This window comes from Kogia breviceps, chromosome 3 (assembly GCF_026419965.1).
Source record: "Kogia breviceps isolate mKogBre1 chromosome 3, mKogBre1 haplotype 1, whole genome shotgun sequence".
In the NCBI taxonomy this organism is placed as follows: Eukaryota; Metazoa; Chordata; class Mammalia; order Artiodactyla; family Physeteridae; genus Kogia; species Kogia breviceps.
The window spans coordinates 44666722-44679171 of record NC_081312.1 but is presented as its reverse complement, the minus strand read 5'-3'; positions in this window follow the sequence as shown (position 1 = coordinate 44679171).

Here is a 12450-nt window from a genome sequence, read left to right as displayed (position 1 = left end):
GTCTGTACCCCCAATCATTTCTATATTAAGCAAAATTGATAAATTAGTAACTTTAAAATCTAATCCATGTAACTCAAGATGCCCTACTTTGTCTGTCAGTTTTTCCTACCTTGTGCAAGCAAAAGTGTATTCCAGCTGCCAGTGTGAAGGATGGAGATGAAAAAAGCATCACAAGAATAAATGAATTAACGTGACATCCAATAAGCAATTTCAGTTCTCAAACAGTACTTCTCTCTCCTGACTATTAAAGAGAAAAAAAAAAATACTAGCATGTTTCACGTTTGTTACTTGATATGGTTATTGATGACAAATGATATTTTCACCTTCTTCTGGAGGGGGACACGCAGTGTACTCTCAAAATCAATTCATCTGGTTACCCATAAACCTCTTTTTGAGACTTCATGAAGCCCCAAGCCCTTGTGAAGTGACCTGTGGCTGAATAGCATGTTTTCTGCCCTCGGGAAGCTCGGGGTGACTGTCAGAGCAGACATAACCAGCCAAAATGAAGAAACCAGGAGCCAATCTGTCTTGACTTTGACGCAAGCATCAAACGTGCATACCCTGTTCCCCACTGACTGTGTTATTTTCTGGTCATTCCTACGTGATTAAGTTTTTCAAAGACACAACAGGTTGGTGAGAAGTAGTGGTGAAGTTTTGGCCTCCTTCTGGATAAGAGGGTAAGTGAAAGTCCCACGAGTAATGGCAGCATGCTCCATTTTCCTTCCTCGCCGCTCTGCTGTTTGGTTTTCTGGGATAGTTTCTCAGCACTCAGGCAACCTGAAGTGATTTGAGAGACAATGTGTATTGGTTAAGAACCAGTTAATAGCCACGTGCCTAGAAAAATACCTAATTAGTAATTGGCCCTTTTTGAGGTCTACTCTGAAGGCTCCTCAACTTTGCTTGTCACTGGCTTTGAGAATTCTTGTAAGAAAAGGCACTGAAAGCTTTCTTAGAGATTGAAAAAAATAGGACTGCATTTTATTAAAAGGCTTTCTTTCTTATTTTCTTTTTCTTACTCAATAATCAGATCCCTGTGAAAGAGATATGACATTGAGGCTTGGGACTGAGAAGCTCAGTGTTCCCTATTGCTCAAGACGGCACCCACAGTTGATATGGTGACTGGGAAAGAAGGTGGCCCTTGAATTCTAAGTGAAGGCATTATGTTCTATGTGATGAACTTCACAGTCTCCTATGCCACTGTGAATGAGTGAATAAGAATGTTTTTAAAGTACCACTGAAAATATACCGTTTATAGAACACACCAAAATCTGTTTAACAATGGTCATTATGATTATGCATTTAAGAGTAAAAGGACGGCTTGTTTGTCAAAATCAAGGTGGTCTGGACAGAGTTTTTGAGATTCTCACACCAATGAGGCAGTACCTGGCACCCCCTGTCTGCCGACCCCCACCCCAGGCCAGTTTAAAATCAGTGTGAATGCTGTGTAATCTAGCCAATGGGATTGATCGCTGTCAGGTATTAAGGGCTAAAATGGATTAAACAAAAGACATTCTCCTTGTAACAGGAAGGAAAAACTTCAAAGGTAGGATTTGTCCTTGTTATGACAAAGGAAGTGGATTTACACACTGCCTTGAGGCACACCCCTCTGTGGCTTTCAATTTGCTCTTCTCTGTATGGGGAGGTTTTTTCCCCTTCTTTTTTATCCCCCAGCTCCCAGGGTCCTACCCAGAGTAAGAACCCCAGGTTAAGAGAATCAGATTGAAAACGCTTTTTTAGGGTTTGTTTTTAAAGACCAGGCCCCAGGCATCTCCCCAATCAAATGATTCTCAGATTCAGGCACCTCCCAGGGCCCCATCACTCAGACGGTGTCACAGTGACAACGAACAGGTGAACTAGGGAGTGCTGTTTACATCCCTCCAGCAGAGCAGACTGAACTCTCCATTCTGGTGCTTGCATTTGGCATGAAAATCCCAGAGAGAGAAATGCAAACAAGCAACAGGGTGTCCTAATGGATTAATATAACTCTATTCCATGAGAGGAATTAACATACCTCACTGCATAGACTTATAGTCTTGGGTCAGGATTAGCCGTGCTTTATTTTCAAATCTCCTGATGCAGTGTTATAATGATTTTTATTGTAATAGTACATATGTAAATATAATTTATCTTCTGGGATTTCAAAGCATTTTGTAGTTTTTGGTAAGATGTATACACTCACATCCACATGGATATGTACTCTTTTTTTAATCAATTATTATACTCAAATTGCCCTTAAAATACTTAAGTTCTCTGGGATGAAAATGGAAATCATACTAGTATATAAATGTTGCACCAAATTTTCTCAATGTGAGTACTGTAAAATCAATCTAAAAGAAAACAAATAAATTCCCACTGATGCCCAGATGTTGACTTCAATTATGTTTATAATAATATTACCTAAACATGTATGAAAACTAGTGATGAACTCCTATTGCAGTTCTTATTCAATTATAAAACCAAAGTCTGTGCACTAATGACAAACAAATTGCAAACCCAATAAAATTCAAATTAACATTAAATTAATGAGACAGATACATAATGTTTTCCTGAAACTGAATTACCACTTACAACATGACTACAGTGCTGTCTGCCCCTCCCTTGTTCTGTTGAGTTGGGCATGCCAATGCAACTATCTGAATTCCTGGAAAGTGTTTTTCAAACTGAATATGTTGACATCATTTGATCCTTATTACTTATTGGTCAAAGCATTACTTCCTTGAGTAACTGTTATCATAATAATCTTTAACTGCAATATATATTCTCCTTCATTTTACTGATGCAGTTGTAAAAACCTAATATGTGATTTCCAAATTGAGTTTGTGGTGTTCTCCACTCATTAGTCTGAAACTGAAAGTACTACTGGACTCCAATAATACTACAATCACAGACTTGGTGCTGAAATTACATGGCAGGATTCCATTATATTTGTCATCCAGATGGTCCAGACATGATTATATTACATTTTTAAAAGATTGTCTTTTACATAAAGTCAATGGCTTTTTAGAGAGAGTGCAAAGTCCCCTGAGAATACGTACTTGGTCCTGGACTTAAGGATTCTAAATAAATTTTACAAGTTAAGCAGTGTCTTTGTCCCCAGAATTTATTTTCTTGCCACAGGACTGAGCATCTGATTTAAAGAACAAAAATATCCCTTCTTTGTTATGAGGCAAGAGTCCAGGTCCTGATCAAATAACTAGTCTTCATTATCTAGCCAATTATTATTCTCCAGCTAATAAATGTAAGACTGGGTGTTATCCCTTAAGGAGCTTACAATCTACTTCAGGAGACAAGACATAAACATATAAAGATTTCCATATTTAAATGTATTCAAAATTTGCTAATGAGGAATCAGCATTTCTTGGTCAACTCACAAGGTTTAAAGTAAGGTATGGAAACATTACTTGTCATTTACATTTGAGTACTTCAAAAAACTTCAAATCATACTGTGATCTTTCTGTGCAGTGAAAAGCACCATCTGGAAGATGCCATCAGTAGTTTGAAATGAAGAAATCTGATAGCATTTAGACTTTGACTTTCTGAAAAACATCTGTGTCATTAAAATGACCTTGAAAGTTGTGACCAAAATACTCAAAGCCATGAGAAATCTCCACAATCAAATTGGGTATTATTTTATATCTGAAAATGTTGTATGGTCACCAGAGATTAAAAGTATATGGAAAGAATGCACACTTCTGGGAAGTTCAAAGATCTTTAGAATTAGGGAGAAAAGAAATTTACATACAATAAAGAGCCAAAAATATGTCAAATATAATCTAGTGATTTTCCTGGGTAGAGGTGTTCAGACATGGATTACAGAAGAATTAGGTAAGACAAAACTCGAACTCAGGGCACAGGTCTATCTGGGGTCACCCATTTGGCAGTGGGGGTTTAAATATAATGACTATGAAGAAGCAGCAGCATATTCTATCAGGATTGCTGACAAGAATCCAGCCTTGGTCCTACTTGGAAACTGGTCATTAAGCGACCTCAATCCTTAACATGACTTGAGATAATTCAAATCTTTCAGAATGAAATATAGAAGTGTTAAGAGGCTCAAATTTGTAGTTTCAATATGTTTGAGTGGAAAGAAATCTGCATATTTGGTATATAATACTACTTGTAATATTTAAGAGAATCTGTCCTGTTAGAGTAACTGATCAGCCTTGTAATTCCGGTATTAAGATGTATGAGCCAGTAATTGATTTAGACTTGTGATTTTAAGTTGAAATCTAACTAAGGTTATGAATAGTACTGGATTGTCTAAGAGAGCTTAAGAATCACCATATACAAATTTCAATTATTGGAATTATAAGAACAAGTTGAGTACTTGAGAAGGTTGGTCTATCAAACAAAGGACTTTAAAAGGAAATCAAGTACATTAATTAGTAAATGTAATTGAAATTATTTTAATATATTTAAATTTATTAATTAAATTAAACAAGTGTATTCGAAGGCCAGTTTAAAAAGTAGTTGTTAAATTTGCTAAGCTAATCAATAGAATAATAAAAATTTTAAGTCAAACCTAAAAGCTTATGGAAGAGGTAGGTTTTTTAATTTGTAATTTAGTATATCAAATATTATTGTTTTAAAACTAAAGTTATCTTCTGAAGAGTATCTTCTGCACATAAAAAAAAAGACCCACAATTTATAAAATAAAAATTCTTCTTCTTTCACTATATCATTCCAAGTGAAAATATATTATCTTAATCATCTTTGCAATTGTAGTTTAAACTATGTTTCATTTTTCTGATGCAATTGTAAAATAACTACCACTAGCATGCTCTCACTGGGGTCATCAGGGAAGTGTAGTGTTTGTCTTGCCAAATCTTAGACGATGTGACTGACTTCTGGATGGGTGCTTATCATGGAGTGTATAATGTGAAGTCTGAAGCCCAGGTCACAGGAGTAAGTTCTCATAGTGATACACCCCAACCTCTCTCCTTCCTACATTATTCACAATGCCCTCCCAGTTCACCCCTCACCCATTTCCATTTTAATCCACATCTCACTTTTAGCAATAGAGACACTGCTCTCATGGAGCTCCCTCACATACTGAAGAATCTACTTGGGTAATAGCTATTGCTGTGGACTAAATTATGTCTCCCTCCACCCCAAATTCTATGTTGAAGCCCTAACCTCCAATGTGAAGTTATTTGGAAATAGGGCCTTTGGGAGGTAATTAGGGTTAGATGAGGTCATGAGGGTGGGGCCCCTCATGATGGGATTAGTGTCCTTATAAGAAGAGACACCAGAAACAAACTCTCTCTCTCTCTCTCTCTCCCCCTTTCCCTCCCTGCCTCCCTCCTTCCCTCTTCCTCTCTCTCTTTCCTTCCCTCCCTCCCTCCCATGTGAGGACACAGTGAGCTGGTAGCTATCTAAAAGCCAGAAAAGAGCCCTCACTGTGGAACTCAATTGTCTGCCACCTTGATCTTGGACTTCCCAGCCTCCAGAACCATGAGAGATAAAGTCCTGTTGTTTAAGCCACCCAGTCTATGGCATATTGTTATAGCAGCCTGAGCAGACTAAGAAAGTTATACCTAAGGAATAGTGTTTCTGATTAATAAAGATAGAAAAGATATCAATTGCATCCAAGATTATCTTTCTAATTAGCAATTTCAATAATGACTAAAGGACTCAAAGATAATCAAGACACTACATACTTTCTTCTACAACATCTCATTTAATGGCTCATTTCTAAACCTACTCCAGGGTTGAAAATCATTTAAGAGACAGTTTAATAATAAAGAGATTTTTCCCAGATTATATAAAAGAGCAGTCCCACAGTTGCTGAGGGAACTGTGTGGTAAATAACCATAATGGCCCCAATTTTTCATTCCTCCCTGTATCTATACCCTGTGTCATGTCCCTTTGCCCTCCTCCGTGGGCAGGATAGCCTGATGGTAGCACCCTGTACCTGACACTAGGCTCACTGTGTGCCTTTCTTTGTTCAGTGCAATGTGAAAAGATAGGCTGCAAGCAGAGGCTTGATATGGGCTCATGCATTGTGTTTGCTCACCCTTGATCTTCTGCCATCAGTAGGGGACAAGCTGAGGCTAGCCCAATACAGGACAAGAGCTAAGTCACCTCAGTGGACAAGCCCAACCAAGGTCAGCAGGACTACTGAGATGACCTCCAGATGGCCACAGATGCAGGACCTAAACCACAAACTGACACAGACGGCAAACATGGAAAACACATGCTCTACCCTGTCATTCCCACTGGTAGAGGTGATGGATGATGTTTCTTTGCACACCCTGATTTTAAAACTTTCAGGGAATCAGAGCTGGTATAAGTTTAAACTACTGTGAAAATAATTGGACTCTGACCTACAGATGTGGCTTCAAGGTCTGGCTTCAATGTCTGTTATCAAACCAAACGATGAAGGCCTTCAAATCCTACACAGAGTTATTTTCAGAGTTACTGGAAGGTATCCTTCACATGAGGATATTCCTGTTTAGTTCTGCCTAAAATCATTTTCAACATGAGGTAATTATTCTATCAGGAACACAGCCATGTTATCACCCTGCACCTTGGCAAACAAGTGTGTCCTGAGATCATCATTAAAGAATCTGTGAGGTGACCGAAATGATGTGTCTTTCAGGAGCTGGAGGAGGGACTCATCCCAACAATATGTTACATCCAGAAATTGTTCTTTTTTTATCTAAATTGGACCTAAGCAAATCCAGAAGGACAATATCTGATGAACACTCTTCCCCTGCTCCCTGGATAAGAGGGAAGAAAACTTAATAGATCTCTCACATCTCTAATTCCTGTGATTTAGATCCCAGTAATGAAATGAGAAAGAAGCTCCCTGAATCATTTTTAATCTGAGTCTTTTCTCGGAGGAAAGGTCCCTGAGGAGTTAATGTCATGTCACTAAGTAATTAGATCTCCATTGCTTAGCAAGGATTCTACACCAAAGGCAGGGTAATTCTATTAGAAAACGAAACCACAACATTGTACAGTTCTGAAGCTACTAAATTTGTATTTAATTATCCAGGTAATATAATTATGCAATCAGTTCTAATCTGATATCAAGAGGAAAAGTTCTTGATGTGTTTTTTTTTGCAAGGTTTTATGAAAGGGCCATGCAATTAATATGACATGCTTAATTACTGAAATGTAAAGATATCTTTGCAAGAATATATCCTCATCTAAGCATGTATGCTCTATTAGCTGCTTAGATCTTTGCCATTACTAATATATTTGTGGCTTCTTATCTTATAATGACCTATGGTAATAATTAGCCCCATAATAAAACAAAGACCTTAGCACTGTGTTGCAAAGCTCAGTTCCGCACATTATTCCAGAGAACAACAGAGAAACAATAAGGATTCAGAAAAGAATTTAGATTCCCTTAAATGCTCAAAAGGAAAGTTTTAAAAATCTATCCAAATCATGAAAATCTACCTGAAGCACACATTTTCAAATATGGGAAAAAAAGAAAAATCAAATACATATCATAGATAATGAAGTGGATTAACATGTGCCAAAGTAAGATTCTTCCTTTATAGCTATTAATCACTTATAAATACAGACTGCAAAAAGTTCCTTAAATAGTAGACTTGATTCCTAGAGCTAATATCTGCTCTGCTTTACCAAGGTAATTATTTAAATTCCATTTTTCTTTTCTGGCACACCTCTACTATATAAACAAAGTTTCCTATATGCTTTATTTTACTTGATTGTTTCCTTAAGATTTTAGTTGTTTGCACTATGGCCCCCTGAGAAAGAGAGAGCTTAGTAGCCTAAAGAAACAGCGTGCAGACAGGAACTGAGGTGTTTACCTTTTGGTAAGCCTTCCTTCTCCTGTCTTGAACTATGGAATTTTCCAAAGTCTTCCATTACCATTTTTGAAATTAATGAGCCTACTAAAAACATCACTTGAAGTCAGAAACTATTTTTCTGTGTTGTTTCTCCTCACTTGTTTATCCCTTGGGCCAATAGCTACATAGACAATTTTGTTTCCCATCATGGGCAGAAGCTCGATGTGTGGTTGTTATTATTTACCATGAAACAAATGACCACAAACTTGGTGATTTAAAACAGCAGAAATTTATTTCTCATAGTTTCCGTAGGGCAAGATCCACTGGGATGAAATCAAAGTGTCAGCTGAGGCCACAGTTCTCACCTGGGGCCCGAGGTCATTTTGTGGACAGAATCCATTTCCTGTGGTTGTAGGACTGAGGTCTTTGTTTTTCTGTTTTCCTGCTAGCAGTTGGCTGGGGACCTCTCTCAGCTCCCAGAGGCTGCCCGCAGTTCTTTGCCATGTGGCCCCTGTAGGCAGTTCACAACCTGGATGTTTTTCTTTCCTCCAGGCCAGCTGCAGTGTGTTTCTCTGCCTCCTCCTTCTGGGACCAGCCAGAGAAAAGTCTCTGTTTCTAAAGGGCTCATGTGATTAGGTAATCTCCCTATCTTAAGGTCAACTGATGTGGAACCTTAATTACAAAATCCCTTCAAAATAATACCTACTTTACTGTTGGATTGAATAACCAGGAGAAGTGGTATGTCCCCCATGGCTTGGGACTATCAGTTCTGCCCAGCACGGGGGACCTGTCAGGACCTCCATCTCTTCTTTAAAATTGCTCTAGCACCTGCAACTTTCTCATGAGGAAGGCATTTCTTTGGGCTTAAGTATTTCTAAGAATGTCTGTAAAATAAAACCAACTACTTCATCTACTTCTGTAATACCATTGTTGAGCACTTGCTATTTGCCAAGCACTGTATATTATCTTATTTAATCTTCTTAGCAACCCTATAAGAAAAGTGTTATTGTGCCCACTTTATATATCCTCAGGGGAAACTGAGGATCCGAGAGATAAAGAAACTTGCAACAGAATCCTGCAATTGTGCAATTGTTTACTGACGTGCTGGTATTCAAATTCAGGGCTGTCTAATCACACCACCCAACAATTCCACTCCTGGGTACATATCAGAAAAAAACAAAAACAATAATTCGAAAGAATACATGCCCAATGTTCATAGCAGCATTATTTACAATTGCCAAGATATGGAAGCAACCTAAGTGTCCATCAGCAGATGAACGGATAAAGAAGATGTGATATATATATATATATATATATATACACAACAGAATACCACTCAGCCATAAAAAAGAATAAAATTTTGCCATTTGCAACAACATGGATGAATTTGGAGGGTTTTATGCTAAGTGAAATGTCAGACAAAGAAAGACAAATACTATATGATATCACTTACATGTGGAATCTAAAAAATACAATAAACTAGTGAATATAACAAAAAAGAAACAGACTCACAGATATAGAGAACAAACTAGTGGTTATGAGTGGGGAGAGAGGAGGGAGAAGGGGCAATTTAGGGATAGGGGATTAAGAGCTACATATTATTATGTATAAAATAAGCTACAAGGATATATTGTACAACACAGGGAATATAACCAATATTTTATAATAACTATAAATGGAGTATTACCATTACATATTGTGAATCACTATATTGTACACATGTAACTTATATAATATTGTACATCAGCTATACTTAAATTTGAAAAAAAAACAAACTTAGGGCTGTCTGACACCAAAGTGATAGTTTTTCTCACCATACTACTCTACCTCTCCATATGAGTCAGCGATCTGATAGACAACAAACAGCACATTCAAAGAGGTCTAATCAAAAAGAGCTTAATTAACTTAAGATTCTTTATAGAGGTGTGGGTAGTGTTTAAGGGAGCCAACAAAGGAGAGAGCACCTGGGGATTAGGGGTCATGGGAAGCCATGACCACCTATAGGCCTACAGGGACAAGGAGAGGGAATGGAGATGACAGAATCTAGAGAAAGCTCTGGCTGGGAAGAAACCCAGGCATTGACACAACCTGGCCCTTTAAGGAGAGGAGTTGCAATAGCTAACTTACCTCTCTCTTCCACCTCCAATCCCCTGGTATTAATTTCCATTAGCCAAACCCAGTTGGAAGCCAGAGGGCAAGAGAGCCCAGGTGATACAATCCCCTGGATCAGCATCGCCAAGCACTGAGCAGAGCATCATGGGGGGGAGAGTGGGGCTAGAGAGGGAAATGGAGAATAACCAGAATCATCCCTAACATGCAAGTACCTCTGCACGTGCAACACATGGCAAGCTTCTTGAGGCCAAAGTCTCTGTCTTCTATTTTTTGTCCGAGTATAATTTTCAGAGACAACTACTTGATGAACACTTGATTTATCGATGGTTAGCATTTTGACTAGAGTATTCGTTTGTTAGGGCTGCCATAACAAAATACCACAGACGGGATGCCTTAAACAACAGAAATGTATTTTCTCCTAATTCTAGAGGCTGGAAGTCCAAGATCAAGGTGCTGCAGGTTTGCTTTCTTCTGAGGCCTCTCTCCTTGGCTTGCGTATGGCTGCCTTCTTGCTGTGTACTCACAAGGTCTTCTGTGTGCATGTCCCTCTGATGTTTCTTTGTGTGTCCAAATTTCAAAGTACAAAAGTGTTAAGGAGGGAAGATCAACTAGATCAGATATTCCTCATAGTAAAATAAATTAAGGATCAGGAGTGTCCACTGGATTTGGCAACGTAAAAGTCATGATGACCTGGACAAAGGCAGTTCCGAAGGAGCAGCAGGGATGAGAGTCTGACTGAGTGAGTTCAAGGAAAATGAGGGGAGTTGAAGATACTGAGTTGAGACAACTCTTTAGGGCAAATTTATGTTTTCTAAATGTCCTGTTTTCACTCAAGGTTGGGGCAAACTCTATACATGAAATGATGTGTGAAGGCAAGAGGGCAGGTCAGTCTGCCACTTCTAAAGGGCAGAAACCACCCAGGCCCAGGCTGTCTGACTTTGTGTCCTGTGTCTCATTTCTCCCTTTCCGGTGCCTTTCCTAGGGCTGCTTCCCCTTCAGGATCTGGAGGTCCACCCTTTCACATCCTGCTTGACAGCAGTTACTGGCAAAAGTGCAAATCAGCTCGTTGCCTCTCTTGGGGGTATTTGCCAGCAGGGAGAGGAAGCTTTGCCAGGTTGTGAACCTTCCCCATGACTCCTCAAATCCAGTGATAAATGCAGCTGGACACCCAGCCTGTAGATAAGGGTGGGCCTGCTACAACTAGTCTTAAGTGTTTCTTAAAAAAGAAAACCAAAATGACCCAAATAGAGAGAAACAGCCTAAAAAGCATCTTGCCTGAGCAACAGGGAGAAGGAAGCAGGCCTCATCTCTCCCCCTCTGGGAGGCCATAATGCTCTAGGGTCTCAAAGAATGCCCCAATTTATACAATTCACTGATGCAGCATTAAGCCTGAATGGCATTTGGCGGCAGATAAAGTCTCTGTATGTCATACAGCGGAGGGCTGTGCAGCCAGATCTTGTTTAAAATAACATTTAAAACCTGGAAATCAAATGATATGTCCAGATAATTTCTGTGGTAAACCCCAAACCAGTTATGCTTCGGGTTAAGCCTCTGCATTTCTAAACAACATGCCTTTATTCTCTCCAGGCCAATACTCGGACCTTCCCGCCAGCAATATCAAATAGCAAGAGGCTGAATGTACCCTCTGTGTGAGCATTAAAGGATAAGCAGCCAAGGAAGACAGTGCCTCTCTGCCGAGGAAATCTCCATCTTTGAGACGTCTCCTCAACACACATGTCCAGTTGGCTCATTCGGTTCCCCGGTTCCTTGAGTTATTTGCTAATCTCTAAAATTTGAAAAACAAACCAAAAAACTAGACAAATCCCCAAACATCCCATCACTTCATACAAATAGCGCTCTTAGTTTTCTGAATTTCTTTTCTTTATCCCTCTCACTTGAACAGATCTCTCCTGGTCATTGAATGGCATCTTCTTGCTGTATCTTGTTTCACAGGATCAGTTTGGATGCACTAGGAAAACTGACAGAACCTTCTGGTGACCCTCTGGGGCAAGAAAATTAATCCAATCCTGGCAACAGAGCAAGAAAAGGGACAGCACTGGTTTATGTCATTTAATCCTCATTTTATCATGGAGGAAACCAAGGCCTACAAGGTAGTACAGTGTCATGATCAAGCTTGGAGGATGTGCCCATGATGTTGACGGGGCCTGTGCTAATGTATGTCCCTTATGAATGAACCCCTTTCTCTCAGGAAATCTCTCTGCCCTTCCCTCCTGCCTCCCATAAAGGAACCTATCCTGTTAGACATGTGCTCATGGTCACATCAGGCACCCGGAGAAGCCTTGAAGCATCTGCACTGGTTTCCTCTGGATCACTTCCATTTAAGATCAGAGCTCATAAAATGAGTTGCTAAGGTTTTCTGCTTCACATACTGCCCCAGAGCGCTATCTGATGCAGAGAGGGAAATGTATAAACTCGGACAGCAAGCACATTTCTGTCCATTGGGGCAGGGACATACCCTCTGTAGAAGTCCACTAGGCATCATTTTATTACTTTCGAAGTAAGAGAAGGATATTCTTTTCCCCCTTCGGGTAAAAAACGTTGCCGTAGATTC